The sequence below is a fragment of the Dreissena polymorpha genome, chromosome 6, assembly GCF_020536995.1.
Source record: "Dreissena polymorpha isolate Duluth1 chromosome 6, UMN_Dpol_1.0, whole genome shotgun sequence".
Classification (NCBI taxonomy): domain Eukaryota; kingdom Metazoa; phylum Mollusca; class Bivalvia; order Myida; family Dreissenidae; genus Dreissena; species Dreissena polymorpha.
Window position 1 is genome coordinate 13,575,874 of NC_068360.1, and position 22,694 is coordinate 13,598,567.

The 22,694-nt window shown below is 33.8% G+C and overlaps 1 long non-coding RNA gene across 1 annotated transcript; it reads left to right on the top strand.

Annotated features, from left to right (window-relative positions):
- Window positions 1-5,121: 5,121 nt before the first annotated feature.
- Window positions 5,122-12,873, top strand: LOC127833668 (uncharacterized). Its single transcript, XR_008027536.1, has 2 exons — window positions 5,122-6,369; window positions 12,211-12,873. It is a non-coding gene; the product is annotated as an uncharacterized LOC127833668 (long non-coding RNA).
- The last annotated feature ends 9,821 nt before the right edge of the window (window positions 12,874-22,694 follow it).

Here is a 22,694-nt window from a genome sequence, read left to right on the forward strand (position 1 = left end):
AAACAAAATGGATATAAATATCTGTGCGACAACGTCAACACGTATGCGATTATTTCTTTCAACTTCTCAGATATATAGTCGGCTGTTTAAGGTTTACTTTATTGTAGATACGGGTATCTTATGTCAGTCGGACGCTGACTGTGTATTCTACAATGGCACTGCTTGCATTGGCACGGCTGACCGCTCTACATGTGCATGCCCCTACCCGTGGCAGTTCATGAACACACACACCTTTACATGTATGGATAGAGGTAATTAATTTATTTATTTTATTTATAATATCTTAACATATGACTTGCATGACCTACCAATATCGCTTAAAATTTTCAATTAAATGCTTTTCGGCAAATCGTCATTATGAATTATTAGTATTTGCCGATTCTGCCAATAAACTGAAACTTAACATTATTAATAGCTCTAGCTGTTAAAACTAATGAAACGTTATTAGGTGATGTTTAATCAGTATTCGGATTTTTTTTGGTATTTTTACACATATCCGTATATCATTTTTGGAATTCCTTAGTACTTGTTAGTAGATAAATTGGAGTGAGTCGGAGCTTCAAATTAATCGCGGTAAACCACCCGCTTTCATACCAAGGATGTCTAAATTGTTTTATACAGTGCTCTTTTAAACATTGAAAGTCATTCAATTGCTTACTGTTCAATATATGAGGATACTATAATGTCCTTGTCTTCCAGGACTGCACCACTCTTGTGAGACCGACACGCACTGCAGCATGGGCATGAAGTGTGAATTCTTTTACGGCCAATACAAAAGTTGCGAGTACGACTCGTTTAACAATGGTAACGGTAACTAATCGATTAGTTTCACTATATTTAGTTTTAAATTTTAGTTATGAAATATAGGATACATATGGCACATCCCAAAATAACGCAAAACAACAATTACAGACATCCCAAAATAATACATTGCAACTGATCGCAATATGACACAAACAAATGGATGTTTATCACACGTGCTTAAGGTGAGCTTTTGGGATGATAATTCGTTTCTGTCCGTGTGTGTCATTTTCTTGCGTCCTTCCTGAGCCTTTCATTTATAGGAACTTTTGATCATGAACCGCTGGGAAATTACCATGAAACTTCTAAAGTATGATTCTTATACGCCTTAAATAATCCCGATTCGCTGAATGAATATGTCCCAATGGCTAAATATTAATTAAAAACAAACTTCAAAAATCTTCTATTTTCAAACCATACATATCAGATTTGTATTCGTTTTGTAACAGTACATTTCTACCCTCTCCAAAATGTGTTTAAACCACGTCAAAGGGGTCGAAATTCGCTACGTCGAAAGGTTTTCATGATTTAGTACATATATTTTTAATTGACTTTTATTTTCCCACTGGTGCACAATTACATTGAAGACACTGGCCAAATATTCGTTAATGGATGTGATATTTATTGATTCTTAAATCAAGCTGTGTCTGTCATATGTTTTGTAAGAATGTAGTTTAACAGAAAACAAACAATCGATCTTTGCCAGAGATTTAAAAAAAACCCTGATGAATGAAGGATGATTTCATCAGTTCTGACGAGGAAACAAGCAACTATTGCAAATAGTTAAACAAACATGTACGTAAAAATGTACATGAAATATTTAGGAAACGTTATTGCTAAAATTATAATTTAAATACAATGTCGTAAGTCACTTTCGCAATCAGATTACTGAAAATACATACGTTGTTTATATGATTAAGTTTTAAGCCTTCGCTTTTAAACCATGATAGATCTAATTCGTAATAATGAATGTGCCATTCCTTTTGGATCTGGTATTAAGGATGCGTTTGCAACATAGTCACACGCATGTTTGTACTATTCAATTGTGTTTACTTTGTTGCTTTCGAAATGTGCAGCCAATAATACCTCACAACTTAGACTAATTCATCTAGATCGTTTCCAGTCAAATGCTCTAAACTAACGTTATCACTTTAATGTGTACTCATCCCAATGAGTAGAAAAGATCACATTTATTAAAGTGATATTATGGGTTTTTATTCACTGTTGAATTGAGCTGAAAAGAATTAACAGGTCAAAAGAGTTAGTCTACAAGTGGTTACTGACCAAATATCTGCAACTCATCTTGCTACCAGTTGTTTATATAAAATATATATTATATTTGATATTTTACATGACTGGTGAGTTGTCTAAGCCGAAACGATCCGTAAAACAAAATATTTGCTTTGTGACGTATGAACGAATCTGCACTAAAACTACATTTAGATTCACATCGTGAATCGAATCATTTCTGTCGTCAGTTGTCAAAACGAAAGTACGGTTGATATTCAAATGCATTATTTTTCTCTTTCCGGGATATTGTCTTGGTATGTTGATGCTGCATTAACAAATATAAGTGTATATGAAGTGAAAACACCTAAACTAAACAACGGTTGCGATAGACACCTATAAACTGTTAGATCATAATAAACCATAATATCACTTTAAGGATCTCATTATCATATAGATACTAGTTTAATTTCCGAATCGGACAATTACATTTTCTTTCGATTCCAACGCCTCGAACTTTACACTTAAAATAATAATAATGATATCAACGAGAAAATTAACAAATGATTGTATATGGGTTTTTTAATGTTCAATCGGTGTCATTACTTTCGTATTCGGCATTCATTTCACGACGTTCTATTCACATTAATTACTAGAGTTGCGACACCTTAAGGGTTTCGCGGGATGGAATGAGTGGGAACTAAAAAAATGTGGGTTCGAAAATATTGGGTAAGAAAATGCGGGAACACACATTTTTGGTACTAAACAAATGTGGGTACGAAAACTTTGGTTACGAAAAAAAATGTGGGTACGAAAATTGTGGGTACAATGGGTCAATGTTAAGGTTTTAGCATGGCGGACGCCAGAAGGCGAAAAGACATGACACATACGATGAGCTGGCTATGAGAATACCTCAGGTATTCTCCGAAAACAGCCGAGCTCATATGCATAAGTCAGTGAGTAATACTCATTAAAAGCTAGGCACGGCGTATAAAATCAGAACCACTGGGCCGAATCTGCTGAAACTTGGCCGCATTATAGATTATGGTCCAAACAAGCTACAGAATGTGCGCTTTTGGACCTGACAGCGTAAAACATTAACCAATAATGAACAGCACAAAATGGGTCATTTTGAACAAAAAAATGTAAACTTTAAGTGGCATTTAATGACTTTTAGACATCAGAAAGTTTCAAATTTTTGATATTCTGCACACTTCGACTTGTTTTTTTTTTTAAATTTAGAAACAGTTATGCTTGGGATGTCTATAAACCCTGTTATTGAATGTCAAATTTGGCAAAAAATTACAATACAATCCCAAAAATGGTTAAGCAGCAATTCCCCTTTAACATTATTCCTTATATTTAATTGAATTCTTTAAATAGATAACTGTGTATATTTAATCATAATGGGCTCTGTATATCACACATGATAGGCCACTGCTGGGGCTTGAACCCAGAACTCATCTCACATTGTAAGATGCGTTTTTCAATTAAACTACAATGACTGTATCGTGTGAAGTGGAGCCAACATACACCCACATAAGTGAAAAAATCATTCCGTCCATATATTTGTCGTGGGTGTTTTCTGACACATGTTGCATAACTGTTTGCAACAAAAGATGTATACATAGATACATAAATGGGGGAAAAAAAACGTCTTTTTTAATTTTTGTTTCACATATAAACATTTCCTAGCAATGATTAATAATTATATCATGTTGAAATCATTTATAGACCAAATATTACTGAAACTGCAAAAAAGTATAAGATGGATAGATATAATGTATCATTCTATCTAGTACAATGAACAAATGTTCTTCCGATGCCATTTTCACTAAGGTATTGGTATTGAATCCTGATGTACTACTAAAAATGTATGTCGGTTAGCAATAATAATTCAACAAATCCTCATATTCAAGCTGGGTCATCACTAAGTGGAATTATTTGTGGACATATAACAGAAAAATGCATTTCATGCCTCTATATTGCTTTAACAGGAATCCCAGCTTTTTGTATGAACAAAATTCCCTGATTTTTCCCTGATGGAAAATAAAACTTCCAGGATCATGATTTTGACCTATTTCTTGTTTTAGACACCCTGAATAAATAGCAGTTGCAGACATAACTAAGCTACACGTATACTACAAAGTCACGATAGATATGCAGAGGAAATGATTTGCTGTTTAAATTGTATGGACTTCTCGACACAAGTCGGGAAAGTCTGACCAAACAAAATTCCCTGATTTTTCCCTGATTTCACAAACTTTCCAAATTCCCTGACTGGAAAAAAAGAGTCTTTTTCCAGTTTTCCCTGATTTCCAGGTTGGCTGGGAACCATGTTTAACTTTGATAAAATGTTCTTTAGATGCCATGTGTATTAATTTATATGTCTTTTTGTCTGAGATATTAATGAAAATGCCTGTGGGTATGTGGCGAATACTAGTATTAAAAAAATCTGCAACTTGATATATGGTGTTAACACGGTAAAATTGTATGAGCCCAAATTATAATAGATGAATGCGTATTATGCTTCTATGCTTATACTATGAGGACATGTTCATACAATGCCATTTTTATTAATATAGATGCCAAATTTAATGAAACAGACTTGAAAATGTGTGTTGCCAGATACCAAGTAAGAAAAAAATCAGCATTTTTATGTAGGGCTTTCACACAGTAAAATTGTTTGTGCCCAAATAATCATAGATGAATGCATATTAGGCTTCAATGTTGCTTATACTTTGACTACTGGTTCATACGATGCCATTTTTATAAATATCTATGCCAAATTTAATGAAATAGACTTGAAAATGTGTGTCGCCAGGTACCAAGTAAGAACAAAATCAGCATTTTTATGTAGGGTCTTCATACGGTAAAATTATTTGTGCCCAAATAATAATAGATGAATGTATATTAGGCTTCAATGTTGCTTATATACTATGACGACATGTTCATACGATGCCATTTTTGTTAATATATATGCCAAATGTAATGAAATAGACTTGAAAATGTGTGTCGCAAGATACCACGTAAGAAAAAAATCCGCATTTTTATGTAGGGTCTTCACACTGTAAAACAGTTGTATACGTGGACATAGCATTTTCATGGAGCCCGTAAAGAAAGGGAGTTAATTGTGTAATTTGTGCTGATCAGAAACTTATAACAGTCGTCTCCCTTGAAATATTTGCACTTTATGAGACACCACAAACCATGGCGTCTCATCAGGATCCAAACTGTATTCTAAATCGTCACACTAAGCCCTCATAAGTTATTCATTGTATATGCACTATATAAAACAACCATATAATATATCTAATATATCCAGACACACGTATTATACCCAAATATTAGAAATACACAATTTTATAACAGTAAAAAACAATGGTATTTCACAAACAATTGCAGTCGTTAATAAATGCAGAAAAGCATCATCTACACGTTTCATACGGTATTCAGTTTATATGCAAACGCATTTAAATATATTTACCTCGATACTCGACCAAGCTGTTGAAAAATTATATTAATTAGAACGAGAACAAGTAAGATTAATGTGTTGTTTTCACATTTCTTTAAATGGCTGCCAATACCGCATGTAATAAAACAATCGAAGCGCATGCGCATAATATATGTTACACTCCACTAAACTAGTTGCAGCAAAGACATTCACAGGCGTTCATGTCACTTATATTCATGATATTTCCATATGCGAGTGTGATTGTAAACACAAGTTTCTGAAAACAGTGCGAAAAGGGGCATTACGCAAAGCCAATAAATCTGCGCAGATTTTTGTCAATATTGACAATAAACTGCATGTTTTCTTACCGTTAGTAATCCGACAGTCCGTTGGTCACATTGTGCATTAGTCCGTTTAAGTTATTATTGCCTTACACTTTTCAATATAAATTTATGAACTTTAAACAAAATAAGTAACTAACTAAGTAACTATTTAACTGACTAACACGCGCGTTTTTTTCCCAATATCCGAGACATTTTACTTTCGCACCTTGCCCTCAATGTCTGGCTTTTAAAGTTTACCGCCTTTTTGCGAATACAATGACGTTTACATATGAATTGCCCAATGAAAATTTCGGCGGGATGACGTCAGGCGCCAAAACTGGCGCGTGGTTTTTCCCGGTATAGACCCAGTGTGTCAACGCTGTAAATGCATTGTGGGAAACGGACTATTTCCAGCATGGCGCCCGTAAAGATTATGAACACGGAAGTAAAAATAGTAATAAATTATTATCAAAAACAGGCCTCATCAAACCGGGTCAGCCATGATATATTCTTGGATGCAGTTTGTGCTTCAAAAGGAGCTACTTTTCATGCCAGCCTATCGATGTAATATTCACTAAACACGTTGCAATGACTGTTATCTTCGAAATAATAAATAAATATTTACAATGTAATACCTGCATTAAAACGACTTCTTTTACATGCCGGCTACTATTCCCAAATACATCAAGTTAAATGTCACAAATGCTTTTGTTTTACCGCATAGTTGCTGCCCATATAACTGGCTACTCAATTTTTTTGGAAAACACTGAATTATGCGTGACAAACACAACATTAAAATACATTAATATCCAAAGATTCAAATAATTTCCCACGAGATAAGTCAAAAATTGCATAATCAATTGAATGAAAAATTAAAGTAAAAAAGCCAGATTTTACATAAATTTCAGGTTAATAAACACAAGGTTAAGGTAGTTGGTGAGATATAATCATTATACAGTTAGTAAGGCTTCATTGGTCATTGTTGGCACAGTACTTACATGCACCTCAGGTACTCTTAAGTATACTTACATGTACCCTGGGTACGATAAATATACTAAAACGTAACTGAGAATTTTAATGCTAAATCAGTTGTTGTCGGCTAATTTGTAAAAATTAATTATGTTCACATTTAGGTCAATTTTCCTTTTAACAGCCTTTATATTATAGACATGCATACTCAACTAGAAATGGTGCGGCAGAGGCCGACGCGTATCCCCACGCCGCATGTTTGACCCAGGGGCACCCCAGGGTTGGTAATGTGGCCATGCATAGTTGAGATTGACCGTATTGTCATAAGAGAAGTTCATTATCAATTAGAAGTGAACTGGTGTAGAATTGAAGAAATTATAGTAAAAGGCAATTTTGGATGGGCGTGGCCTATGTGGGCGGGTTGCCCCAGGGTTGGTAATGGGGCCATACATAGTTGAGATTGATCGTATTGTCATAAGAGAGGTTCAGTATCAATTTGAAGTAAATCGGTGTAGAAATGAAGAAATTATAGTAAAAGGCAATTTTTGGTGGGTGTGGCCTATGTGGGCGGGGCGCTCCAGGGTTGATAATGGGGCCGAGGTTCCGTATCAATTTGAAGTGAATCGTTGTAGAAATGAAGAAATTATAGTAAAAGGCATTTTTGGGTTGGCGTGGCCTATGTGGGTGGGGTTCCCCAGGGTTGGTAATGGGGCCCATGCATATCTGAGGTTGATAGTTTTGTCATAAGAAAGGTTCAGTATCAATTTGAAGTGAATCGGTGTAGAAATTAAGAAATTATAGTAAAACTGCAATTTTTAGTGGGAGTGGCCTATGTGGGCGGGGCCCCCAGGGTTGGTAATGGGGCCATGCATAGTTGAGATTTACCGTATTGTCATAAGAGAGGTTTGGTATCAATTTGAAGACAATCAGTGTAGAAATGAAGAAATTATAGTAAAATAACCTAAAAAATGAGTAAAAATCTCTGACCCGGCCCGGGCCCAACCACATAACTTTTGACCCAGGGGTCAGATCAAAATTCCAAATAGTGCAGGGTCGCACATATGCTCATAGCTACCATGTGTGTAAGTTTCAAGGTTCTAGTGCATATAGAGTAGGAGGAGATAGTGGCCAGGCCAGGACGGACGGACGGCGGAGATACCCACAATATGATCAATATCCCCACGCTTTTCAAAAAGTGTGGGGATAAAAAGCAACATGATGCAGAAATTTTAAAATAGAAGTTTGTTTAAGGTAAACAATATCGTTTAACGGTAATCAGTAGCGTATCGGATTTTGGGAGGATATACAACTCAGGTACAGTCTAATATCACCGGGTACGTTTAAGTATATACTCCGTACCCGGGGTACATGTAAGTATACTACCCAGGGTACATGTAAGTAGTACCCGAGCCAACAATGACCAATCGAGCCTTAGTAAGTGAGTGATGGTGTATGAGATATACACCCTCAGTAATTTCATACCATACAAGACTGAGCTTTGCTGTTTGATCAGTTTCATCTTTACTTTAATATCACGGGTTAGAGAAAAAAAACTCTATCATGATAAAAAACAATGTAAATAGAGGGACAAATGCTTACTTCCCATTCATTGTAGATTTAATGATTAATTTGTCCAGTGTGAGTCTTTGCATATAGTATACTGTTAATTTGTTTAACAGTTTAAACACAAGAGTTGTCGTTAAATTAGGACCTCTGTCACACAATATCATAATAAAAAAAATGATAATAATTATAGGCATATGAAATGGCCGTAAATAACTTTAAATAAAAAATAATTACGATTTCTTTAAACTGAATTTTTTTTATAATAGACTTGTTTTTTTACCTCAATTATTCAGCATTATAGATATAGAGAATATTATGTGAGTTTTGGATCAAGTTTATCATGCGAGGCTTAGAACCGATGAAGCGCGAGGCTTGCCGCTAACATGGTTCGTGCCGAGCATGATAAACTTGATCTTTATCCAGTTTATCCACATAATTTTCTATTTATCCTTTTTTGTGGTCATTTATCGTTCAAAAAAAGTATAAATACTTTAAAATTCAAAGAAACAGCGCTGGTTTTCCAAGTTGACTTCAAAGTGTTTGTTTACTTCAACGTCATCATTTGCTATGACGTCACATTTAAACATATAGTGTTCTTAAGATAGAGGTCGGAAAAAATAGCGATAGTATTAAGGTAAAGTTTATACGATCGTTGTTATACTATCGATTTTCAGCTGGTAATAGGATAAAAAAAATGTACCCATGGGGGTAAATACCCCCACTTTTCAAAGCATAGGGGTAAATGGTCAAATTTCGCCTTGGTTGAAGGGTAATTTGCTAAAAGTAAAACCAGAATATAGCCGGGGTACAGACACTCTACTTTAATAACAATTAACCACTAACTATGTGCATTCCTTCATATTAGTAGGTTTCTTAATTTCTTGTTATTTTAACTTGTTGGCAGATTACATTTAAGATCTTCGTCGTTATTATCCACCACCGTGGCCAACGGAGAACTTTTTTGCCAACTTTCAACAGTTGTTTTATTAGCATTTTAGTGGTTCCTTTTTGATTTTAAAACAGAGGAATTTAAATCATTCAGTATTGGCAGTACAATTTTATTACTCGATACAATTTTTGCCATACACAAAGAATCAATTGTACTTTGAGAAGTAATTTGTGTTGGCTTGGAAGAAGCCATGCTGACCACTTCATGTAATTTAATAAACACATAAGCGCTTGACTGTCTGTTAAAAAATCAATACTAAATTTACCATGCATCTAGATGCTACAGAGTATACATACCGACTGGCTAACTATTTCTACAACCAGCTCTAATTTTTACGATAACCAGTCTCATTTTTTGGCTAAAGACAATCAGCTGTTTATATTTTTTGTTTATGATATACGCATCAGTGCCCCAGATAAGCTGTGTATCTGCGTCTTTCACCCTATTAAAATGTCTAAAAACGCAAAGAAATTCAATAACATGCCTATTGAAAACGCAACCATTTTGATTTGTGCGCAAATTCGTCAAATTCAATGCGTACAACACAATAGCTTCAATCGAAAATACTAAATGCTCATTTTCGGTATTTTCTCTTTGAAATTATTATCGTCACGCGTATTTATTAAGCAAGCGCCTGGATGACGGACCATGAAAACAGTCAAGCTTTATTCAAACTCTCTGCGTTCTAGATTTCATAGTTAAATAAAGTGTGATCAAATTGTTTTCCTCGACATACATGCGTTTTCAATCTGACTTTATCCGTCGCTCATTGTGCATGTGTTTATAAAGTGCCCGTACTTTCAGTTTCTATAACGATGCAAAATAAAAATGTCTAAGAGAGGTCGAAAGACTTCCGCTATTGTTGAGAAAAAAATATCAGTCGATCGCAAACTGTTTCGAACCAAGAAAGCAAGAGCCAAATGATCATTCGTGTTATCGAATTTTTGTTTGTTTTAAGTTTATATTAAGGACAGTTTCAATGATTAAAGATGTTATGAAACATCAGTTTATTAAAGTTAATTATGATAGTTTAAAGTTTTATTGAATCAGTACAAGTGAGCATCTTCCACAGAAGTAAAACATTAATGATATAAAGGTATGCATTTTTATAAATTAGTTCACCCTATTTCAAGAAGGAAATCACCCTATTTTTCAAATCAATGGGTGAAAACCCTATTTCTCAAATAATTATCTGGGGCACTGCGCAGAGAATTTACAGCATTAGCGTAAGTCCAGATTGGCTTGCTTAAATGTACGCACGGAAATGATAAATTGAGCGTATCTTGATATTTCGAATGCGTATATTACGCTGATACGCAGCTTATCTAGAACGCTGATTATTATTAAATAAATAAATAGTGAAAGCTGTTTTTGCAAAAATTAGAGGAATTTGCAACGCAAATGGTCAGTATTTTAATTACCGGTAGAGGAATTTGCAATGCAAATGGTCAGTATTTTAAAAAGTGTGCAACTCATTTTTTCACATTTTTCGACAGTTAGCGACTTTTTTTCTCACAAATTTGAATAGTTTGAGACTCATATTTTCACAAATTTGAACAATGCTCAATTAATTATTTTCACTATTTCCAACAGTCACAAGTCATTTGTTCACAATTTTGAACAGTGTGCAACTTACAGGGGACAAAAATATTTCTAAACTGCACTCGTCCTGCAGGACGAGTGCATTTAAATGTGCACTCGTCCTGCAAACACATATGCACTCGTCCTTGAATATGTGTGAAATAAAGTTTGCAAAGGGCTAATATGACTAATAAAATTTACTATATCACTGCTAAAATGCTGCTTACTCAGTTATTCATGCCAGCTGATCAAAAAAGAAATGTTGAGCAGTGAAATAAGTTATTTATGAGGAACACAAAATAAATAAATGAAGACTGCTGTTTTACTTTTTTCTAATGCTTGCGTGCTTTCCTGTTTGGGATGTTTGAACACCAAACTCCCCCCCATCCCTTTAAAGAACGCTCAAATGTCAGACATTTTTCGGACGAAATTCAGACTAGTTATAAACTGTACTTTGCAGTTAAATAATTCTTTAAAAATCAATACTTACAGTGAATGCAGTCGGATGTTTCCCTGTCAACATTGACACCAATATTTACTCGCGACTTAGTCTCGCATAACAATGCGCACCTGTTGTATGAAATTTACAATTACAATTTCCAGTTCATTCTCGTTCTACTTTCGGAATAGATATGCTTTAAGAAAATGATTTTATTTAATTATTTACGGGTCTTAAAAAACATATTTTAACATCAGCTTTTTCTCTCGTCCTGTAGGACGAGCGCTTTAGGGAAATTCACTTGTCCTTTAAAGATTTCACTCGTCAATATGAGCAGACGAGTGGAATTTTTGTCCCCTTACTTATTTTTCCATAATTGTCTAGATTGCGAGGCTCATTTTTTACAACCTTCAACATTGTACGACTCATATTTCACAATTTTCAACATTGTGAGACACTTTTTTTTACATTTTTCTAATGTTTGCGACTGATATTTTAAGTATTTTAAACAATGCGCGACTCATTTTTTCACATTGTTGAATAGTCACCACCCATTTTTCTTACTTTTACATGCAAGACTCATTTTTCCACAATATGAACAGTGTGCGACTAATGTTTTCAAAAAATGAGGCGGCAGATGTTGCTGCACAAAGATAAAAAAGCCAACTGCCATAAATTTTATCCAAAAAAGAGCAACATGGCTTATTGGAGCTAATCAACCCTTTCTACATGTACTTTCAACAAGCACACAGACCAATGACAGTAGGACTACTGGCACTGACCGTTGGTTCATCAGCATGAAAAATGGGTGTCAAAAATAGCACAAATAATGTAAAATGTGTAATATGCATGTATAACGATGAAACTTACCAACCACTCGACCAGGAAACATCTGTTGCAGACTATGTGGGAACTGGGATTCGGGATGCTCTCCCACTGGTATCATATGCAGATCAGTGGTCACAAGAACGTACACAACATCATTAATGTCAGCAATATATATCTCCAACTTCAAACACACAGCTTGCAAAATCGCTGAATATTGCACAAAAGCAGCTTCGTTACAAACTTCCAGCAACTCGAAATCCACAAGCAGTCTCGTTCCCCACCCACTTTGACTTCGTAGCGAAGGCATGTTTTTTTTGGGAAACCGTTAACATCTCACAACTAAACGTATACTACGGAGATTGACAAGTTGAAAAATAAATTACTGTAATCACTTCCAATTTGCGCACTAAGTTAAACTCCAGTTCCAGTTTGTCTTTATTGTTGAAATGTTACTCTACACATTCGCTTTGAAAATAGAGGTTGGCGTGTTGTTGGAAGTACATGTACATGTCGAATGTGTTATTGTAAAAACTATTGGTATTGTGTTTTTAGTGCAGACATTGTATTTAAGTTTCGATTTCTAGCATAAATTTATATATTTTGTTAAATAATTTGCGTTTGAATGTGATTGTTTGTTGCTTACTTGCGAACTATTTTTTATGTGTAAATATGCATAGACGCTAGTGGATATGTAATCAGGTTACCATATTTACAACAATAAAATTTAACGGCTGTTTGTTTTTGTTTGTTTTGTTAATATTTTCTAAAACGTATGTTAAACGAGAGATGAAATTATTAATTAATTTGGGAATAAAATCGCAATATGTATTATTTAAAATCAAATTTTAAGTGTCTAGCGCGTGAATTGTCTCTTGGGGGTGAATTGTGTTTGGGTTGCTATTAACGCTATTAACGCTTCCAGCTAGTACTCATTTTATAGCGATTGCGCAATAAAAAACACCACTTTTTCGTAAATTTATCAAAAACTGGACTTTTCCCAGATATGACGAATACGCCAAAAGGTAGATCGCATTCTGGTCCATATACATGTCAAATTTCAGCACAAGTGTTGGGCCAGTTTTCAAGACTCCCAAATCGCGGCTATAACCAGGAGCTTAACGAATTTTAGTCGCCATTATCATTCGTTCAATTGAACGTCATCAATAATGACGTCAATATAGCACTCATTCCATACAAATCTGATCATTATAGGGTCATTTAATCTATAGCCTAGGTAGAAAGTAATTTATTATTTTTTTATTTAAAAACAGTAAGTAGGATTTCTATATACGTATTCTCATATTTTGACCAAGGCAATTATTTTTTAGTTTTAAAGCGCAAAATAGACGGATTTCTACCTTGTAACCACCAGATACATTGTATATTCTAATTGGCATAGATAAAATTAAATCTATAGCCTAGTTACAAAGTAATATATTATTGTTCAAACGGTACCGCTTTTAAACTGAAAGTAGGATTTGTAGACATTTACGTCTATTTCTACAAACGCGATTATTTTTAAGTTTTAAAGCGCAAAAAAGACGGATTTCTACCTTGTAATCACCAGATATATTCTAAATGGCAAAGATAAAGATATGTTTCTTATTTATACTTAAATTTACTATGCCATGCAGTTAATTTTAAGGTGTGTGGCTCAAAGTCATTTAAAAAGATGAGCAAATATAATCATTTTTCTAAAAATAAATCATCCTCTGAAGCCCCCACTGAGATTCAAACTCAGACCTCTCTCCTCTGTGAAGGAAAGTATTCTATCTTGAAATACAAGGGCATGTAAGAGGAAAGTCAGCTATTTTAAATTTATCAACAAATAGATTTAAACAATATTTATATGGTATTAAAATATGCAAATATTAATGTAATATGACCAGAATTGGAGGTTCAAATCTTTGTAACTTTATTGTTCAAAGCAAAGAATTAAAGTTAAAATTGATGTACATGTAAGCATGTTGTTAATACTAAATTGAGTTTTTTTATGACTCCTTCGCTTCTGTATAGTATGAAATACATATCTCGTGTAACATAATTTCATGTAAACTCTGGACTTTAATGACGACAAGTTGGATGTATGGTTTCCTGTATTGTGTTTTAGGTCAGAATGGTTAACATTTTATACTTGACAAAGATTTGAACCTCCAATTCTGATCATCCGTCTCTTTCTCAAAATTTATTAAAAACCACACTATTTTTTTTAAAACTTGTGTATCAAATGCTAACCATTCTTACCTAAAACATGATTAAGGAAACCGAAATATTGACACAGCGAGTTATTTTATTCTTATGGAAGATTAAATTATGCATGACAAAAATACAATCGGAAATATTTTTTACAATCTCTTGATGCTTTAAAAATATTTTACTGTTAAATAAAATAACACGTCTGACTTGTCGTCATTAAAATCCAGAGTTTTAATGAAATTACGTTACACGAGATACGCATTTCATACCATATAAGAGCAAAGGAGATATTAAGAACTTAATTTAGTATAAGCGACACGCTTACCTAAATTTAAACTTTAATCCAATTCTTAAAACAATAAAGTTGCAAGATACAGTAACATGCACGCACTTCCATTTTGTGTGTTTTTTTTTCGTTCCATTTTGTCAAAATTTATTTACAACCACACTCATTCTTAATAACATTTGTATCAAATGCTTACCATAACAAAGCCGTAATCCTGTCGCTGTAAGTTATTTTATTCCTATGAAAATTTAAATTATGCATGACAAACACAAAATCCAAAATAATTTTGGAATATTTCTATGCTTTAAAAAATATTTAACTGCACGGCCGACTTGTAGTCATTAAACCCAGAGTTTAAATGAAAATACGCCACACGAGATATATATGTATTTCATATCAAGTCATGTGTGCTGAATTAATGTTACTCAGCTTTACATATTCTACCATTTATTAATTAAACAGAACCTTGTCAAGTTGACGATGCTTATAATTTGAGAAGTTAATGATTTATAATCATCGAGGGGGGTATTCCAGACGTAAAACATTGCATCATTACATGGAAAACAGCTGCACAACTGTATGCGAAAGGTAAAACAGTATATTCTATCGAGAACTAACTTGCAATTTGCATAGCAACGTCCGAAATGTGCAAACTCCGACATCTATTTCGATATTTATAAATTCAAGATATAACGTTAACTGAACTGTTATACAGAAATCAAACTATAAAACTTGTGTTTTGATAAAAAAAATAAGCAAAGCAAACCAAAAAAAATTACCCTTTTAACGGCAAAACGATTAATTTATCCAATATTCAACACATGTATTTCCATTCAAATTATGCCCTTGAACTTTAACGGTTGATTGTCGTTTCGTGCCAATACCAGTTCGTGCCACTAATATTTGTGTTGTTTATTTTTAAAGGTAAGTTTCGTGAGAAATAAATGTGTTTGAAAACTTTCTCGCATGGTAATGGTATATAAAATTCAACTCATCGGACAAATTCAAGAACACAATGACACTTACCAAGTTTTCTGAACAACCGTACACAGCGCAAAATGCGGGAGCCGCGTGATGTCTATTTCCATATCCACGGGTGTGTTTATGTCAAATGCTAGTGTTTTTCAATAGATCGTATACTTATCTAAAAAACGGCGAAGTAGCGTTCACTTTAATTATTTTGATGATGTTATTTTGTAAATACTTTCTCGCGTTCTTTTCGAACGTTCATTGGCAGCCATATTGAATGTTGGTTGTATACTTCCGAAATTATGTGTTTTAATGACTCTCAAAAATGTTTTTAGTGCAGAAATTGTATTTTTAAGTATCAATTTCTCGGATTTATTTTATATATTTTGTTAACTTATTTGCGTTTAAATTTGATTGTTTGTTGTTTACTTGCGAACTATTTTTCATGTGTACGCTAGTGGATATGTAATCAGGTTACCATATTTACATTAATGAAATTTAACTGTTGTTTGTTTTTGTTTGTTTTGTTAATATTTTCTAAACGGGTTCAGCTATGTATGTTAAACGCAATATGAATTTATTTATTAATTTGGGAATAAAATCGCAATATGTATTAATTAAAATCAAATTTGAAGTGTCTATCGCGTGAATTGTCTCCTTGGGTTGAATTGTGTTTGGGTTGCTATTAACGCTATTAACGCTTCCGGCGAGAACTCATTTTATAGCGATTGCGCAATAAAAAACACCACTTTTTCGTAATTTTATCAAAGACTGGACTTTTCCCAGATATGACGAATACGCCATCGTGTAGATCGAGTTCTGGTCCATATACATGTCAAATTTCAGCAAAAGTTACAGACCAGTTTTCAAGACTCCCAAATCGCTGCTATACGCTGGAGCTTAACGAATTTTAGCCCCCTTTATCATTCGTTCGATTGAACGTCATCAATGATGACGTCCAATACAGCACTCATTCCATACTTACCAGAGTTGCGACACCTTAAGGTTTTCGCGGGATGGAATGAGTGGGGAGATCAAATAAAATTGAAAACCGATTTCGACCAAAAAATTGGGTACGAAAAACATTTGATTACGAAAAAAATAAATGGGTAAGAATATAAAAATGTGGGTACGAAAACGTTTGGCTACGAAAAAAAATTGGGTACGAAAAAAATTGGCACCAAAAAATAATTGGGTATGAAAAAATTTGGGTACGAAAAATTTGGGTAGTAAAAAAATGGGAACGAAAAAAATTTGGGTACGAAAAAAAATTGGGTAAAAAAAAGAGTGGGTACGAAAAAGTTTGGGTACAAAAAAAAAGGGTACGAAAAAAAATTTGGGTACGAAAACATGTGGGTACGAAAAAAAATTGCGTACGAAAAAAAATTGGGTACGAAATAAATGGGTACGAAAAAAATAATTGGGTACGAAAAATTTTGGGTACGAAAAAAAATGGGTACGAAAAAAATGGGTACGAAAAAAAAATTTGGTAGGAAAAAAATGGGTACAAAAAAAATTTGGGTACGAAAAACATTTGATTACGAAAAATATTTGGGTACGAAAAAAATGGGTACGAAAAAATATGTGGGTACAATGGGTTCATGTTAAGGTTTTAGCATGGCGGACGCCGGATGGCGAAAAGACACTTCATGACACAATGAGCTTGCTATGACAAAACCTCAGGTTTTGTTCGAAAACAGCCAAGCTCATATGCATAAATCAGTGAGTAATAGTACTTATACTCAATAAAAGCTAGGCACAGCGTATAAAATCAGAACCACTGGGCTGAATCTGCTGAAACTTGGTCGCATTATAGATTATGGTCCAAACATGCTACAGAATGAGCGCTTCTGGACCTGACAGCGTAAAACATTAACCGATAATGGACAGCACAAAATGGGTTATTTTGTACAAAAAAGAGTAAACTTCAAGTGGCATTTGATGACTTTTAGACATCAGAAAGTTGCAAATGTTTAATATTCTGCACACTTCGACTTGTTTTTTGTTTTTTTTACAAATTTAGAAGCATTTATCCTTGGGGTGTATATAAACCCTGTTATTCAATGTCAAAAATAGCTAAGCAGCAATTCCCCTTTAACATTATTCCTTATATTTAATGGTATTGTTTAAAAAGATAACTGTGTATATTTAATCATAATGGCTCCGTATTTCACACTTGATAGGCCACTGCTGGGGCTTGAACCCAGAACTCATCTCACATTGTAAGATGCATTTTTCAATTAAACTACAATGACTGTATCGTGTGAAGTGGAGCCAACATACACCCACATAAGTGAAAAAATCATTACGTCGATATATTTGTCCTGGGCGTTTCCCAACATGTCGCATAACTGTTTACAACAAAAGATGTATACATAGATAAATATACATACATGTAAATGGTGAAAAAATGAACCATCTATTTTTAATTTTTGCTTCATATATACACATTTCCTAGCCATGATTTATAATTATATCATGTTGAAATCATTTTTAGACAGAATATTACTGAAACTGCAATAAACAATAAGATGAATAGATATAATGTTTACTTTTATCTAGTACAATGAACAAATGTTCTTCCGATGCCATTTTCACTAAGGTATAGGTATTGAATCCTGATATATATACGACTAAAAATGAACATCTAAACAGCAGTATTTTACATGAAGAGTACTCACAAAACCACAACAATAATACTCAATGAATGGACTGTCCGAAATCCGAAAAATATGTACACTACAATAACAAGACGTTAATACAAAATATGCACGTTAACATTATTCAAGATATGAAAGCAATATATCAAGGGATATAGGAAATATTTGGGGTGGTACGCACACTTTAACAAAGAGTCAGTGTGCAAATTTCACTTTTGAAACCACTAGCCCGTTCGGGCTACCAGATGGAATTTTTCACTAGCCCGAACCAAAGTTTACTAGCCCGAACTGTTTATCACAAGTTTTTAAAATAAGTTTATATTTTTGCGGTTCTGGGTAGATTTTAATGCAGGTAGGGTGTAATTGATGAGGATTGCAACTAACAGTTGATCCCAATTAACTGGAAATGTTATTATAATATTTCAATGACACAATACGATTATAATATTTATGTATGACGATATTCGTCAATCAATACCTTACATGCAGTCAAGATGCAAAGGTTTATATCCAGTCTGTAAATAATTTTAGATGTCAATTGTCCCAAATTTGAAATCCGAAACATTTAGCCGAAAGTCTTAGGCCGTATGATAAAGCGAATAGAGGGCAGTGTCTCCTCCCCCTAGCTTACTGTTTTTTTTTATAGTCTTTCTAGGTCCAATTCTGGTGAGTACAATGTGAAAAATTATCAACCAGACCATCCGTAACATCGCATGTGTATTCATCATTCTAGATATTTTTTTATCAAGAATGTCGAAAATAAATGAAAATCGACAGATAATACCGTATCCGGAAACAACTGTCCAAAAACAATCAATGTAAGTCCTTGCACGTGAAATAAAATATGCATAACGTTTGACTGCCAAAACTGAAAACCAGTAAAAAGTAACCAAGCAACTACGCTATCAATATATAATTTGGTTGACATATTCTATTAAAATATGATATTGCAATGCGTTAATTCGTCAATAGATCATTACAAATCCAAGATGGCGGACATTTAAAACATTTGTAGACTTGTATGGTTTTCTGAAAGTACAGCAAATTGAACAACCTGGGTAGATCCGCATTTTATTTGCACGGTATCAAAAAAAAAATGTCATTCAAACTCTCGTCATGTCAACATAATCGGAAGGGTGAGGAAACGCGATACGAAGCTAAATAAACCCTCTAAGGTATGGTTCAAACGATGGATGAAAATAATATTTTTGAGCATTTTTAATTTCAAAAGTTCGAAAAATCAATAGCCCAATCGGGCTAGTACCCATTGAAATTCAGTGGCCCGAAACAAGATCAACTAGCTCCAGGCTAGTGCGAATTTCGAACATTGTAGAGTTATCAATAATATGCATATTCTACATGGAAAAAGTGTCATAATTCTTATAAAATGCAAGTGATACAGTTGTCTGCCAAGACTTGTATTTAGGTTAGGGTCATGTTGGTTAAGAAATATGCAAAATATGGAAGCAATATGTCAAGGGACATAGGAAATATTTGGGGTGGTACGCAAACTATAACATTTGCACGCTAACGCCAATGCCGGGGTGAGTAGGATAGCTCCACTTTATATATTTCATATATAATAGTCGAGCTAAAAAGTAAATATACTATATTATTAACAACAAGCTTACCTCAATCACAACTTTAATGCAATGCTTATAACAATAAAGTTACAATGATATTTCATTGATTAAAACTAACTTATTACTATTGGTTGCCCGCACAGGCAACCATCTTTAGTATTTTGGTTGCCCAGATAAAGAATAACGAGCCCAGAAATATGTATATGTGTATATTATACTTTCTTTTAATAAAATAATAGATAATTAAATAAATTTGCTGACATTGCACTACTCAATGTTTGATGTTTTATTATGAGCCTGAATTTAATTATTTCCTATTCCTAAATAATGAATGTTATTTAACTAGTAGTGATCCATTGTGGTCAATTGTTATTCAATTTTTATTGCACTGAATTGTTTTAAGCTTAAAAAAAAACAAGTTGCCCGGCCGGACTATCAACTTTGGAAATTGAACTGCCCAGGCCAAAACTACTTGTCCTGGGCTCACGGGAAACCACTAATTTTCATCCCTGTATACCCTTTCATTTTCTGTTCTTCCATCCTATTCTCAAAATGAATTTTAAACCACAATACTTTATAATAACATTTGTATTGAATGCTAACCATATTATGACCCAAAAAACAATTTTACAAACCCGTAATCCAGTCGCAGCGAGTTTTTTTATTTAGTTTACCATTATCAGTGTTCTCTGTAAGACCGGCAGCGGGCCATTTCGCCGGTTACATTTACTCTAGACGCCAACTACTTTCCCCAAGTATATCAAGTAAAATGTCACAAATGCTTTAGTTTTACTGCATTGTTGCTGGCCATATAACTGGCTACTCAAATTTGTTTGGAAAACACTGAATTATGCATGACAAACACACAAAACTTAAAATCTTAGATTTGTTTTTAAAATAAATTGACACTTCCAGCTTGTCGCCATTAAAATCCAAAGATTCAAATAATTTTCCACGAGATACGTCAACAATTGCTTAATCAAATGAATGAAAAATAAAAGTAAAGAAAGCCGGATTTTACATAAATTCCAGGTTGATAAACACAACAAGATAAAGGTACCTTGTAGTCGGTGAGATATAATAATAATACATTTAGTAAGGCTCGTACCCTGGGTACGGTAAATATACTAAAACGTACCCGGGAATTTTAACACTTAATCGGTTGTTGTCGGCTATTTTGTACAAATATTAATATATGGTCACATTTATGTCAATTTTCTGTTCAATGGCATTTATATTATCAAAACTCATTGTTAAATCATTAATGTGATTTAATTTTAAATCTTAAATTGTTAAAAGTCGCATCATTGTATGACGTCGTCAAGTATAATATTTTCCGCGACGTTGCACATTAACTTTTTACCGCCATAGATTTTTTTAAAGAAACATTATTTGGTTTGCGAGGTCAGGGGTCAGATCAAAATTCCAAATAGTGCAGGGTCGCACATAATGCTCATAGCTACCATGTGTTTAAGTTTCATGGTTCTAGTGCTTATGGTGTAAGAGATAGTGGCTAGGACAGACGGACAGACTGATGGTGGAGATAACCACAATGAACCTGTTAACAGCCAACTAACGCTGCCAACAAAGCACAAGCTTTACGTGTCAGGATGTGGCACTATCTATACAAACTGCATAAGAAATAACAAGACGCTTAGGGTTTGAGGGACACCAAACCTGATTATGAGTCTTCCACACCTTAAGCATCTTAACCCTTTGCATGCTGGGAAATTTGTCGTCTGCTAAAATGTCGTCTGCTGAATTTCTAAAATTAGCATTTTCTTCGATTTTTTATCAAAGAATACTATCAGAATAGCAAACAGTTTGGATCCTGATGAGACGCCACGTTGTGTGGCGTCTCATCTGGATCCAAACTGTTTTCAAAGGCCTTTAAAATTCGGTTCCCGCACTGAAAGGGTTAAATATACTTATTTGCTTGTGTACATGTACCTGATAATAAATTATTATTATTACCTGTTTTGGCATCAACAAGCTTTATCAATTGGCCCTCAAATTTTGCACATAAACGCTACACGATCAACCAATATGCCTTTTCATTTCAAGTTGGAAAGCAATTTAGCCCTTATTCGGCCATAATAGGGTGGAGGATCAATTTAAAATACAACTATTCCAGATACAAAAATATTAATTCATTTATTTAATGCACTTATTTTCTTCTCTTTTGCTACGAAATGACCAGTCATATTTTGCACTAGCAGATGATATTTCTTTTTTTACATATGAAAGGTAAAAAGAAATTCAAGCAGCATTTTATAATATAAATTTAAAAATGCACTAAATCATGCACTTAAAAACAATATTATTGTGATTCTGTTATTTATAATCATATTAATAATGCCTCATTTTTCTCCATTTTATGGTTTACTATCTATTTTTCCCAATTTTATGGTTTATCTTGCTTATTTTCTGAATTCAAAAGGCACTGGCTTAAAAAAGCTGTCTATGCATGTAACTGTATATTGAAATCTCATTATGAGTGATTATAAATGCATGATAAAATTCTAACATGTTATGTTATAGATAAATCTATATTGTTGGTAATTTTTCCTAAACATTATTAGCCACCGTTGTGTTCAAACATATTTTTTGTTTTATTAATGACGTTGTTTCACAGATTACTGTAACAGAGCTACAGATTAGGTGCGCATTTGTGTAAATACCCAATGTAAAATTGCCGATTACGCATAGAAAAATAAAACCATGCGTTCCGAAACCCAATTGAAATTGTCGATTAGGCATATCATATTTTTCCTTTGCATATTGAGTAAATCTGTCCCGGAAATACCCTCGTCCGAAATACCCGGATTCTTTCCGCTTTGTCCAAGCGCTTTCAGTATACGTG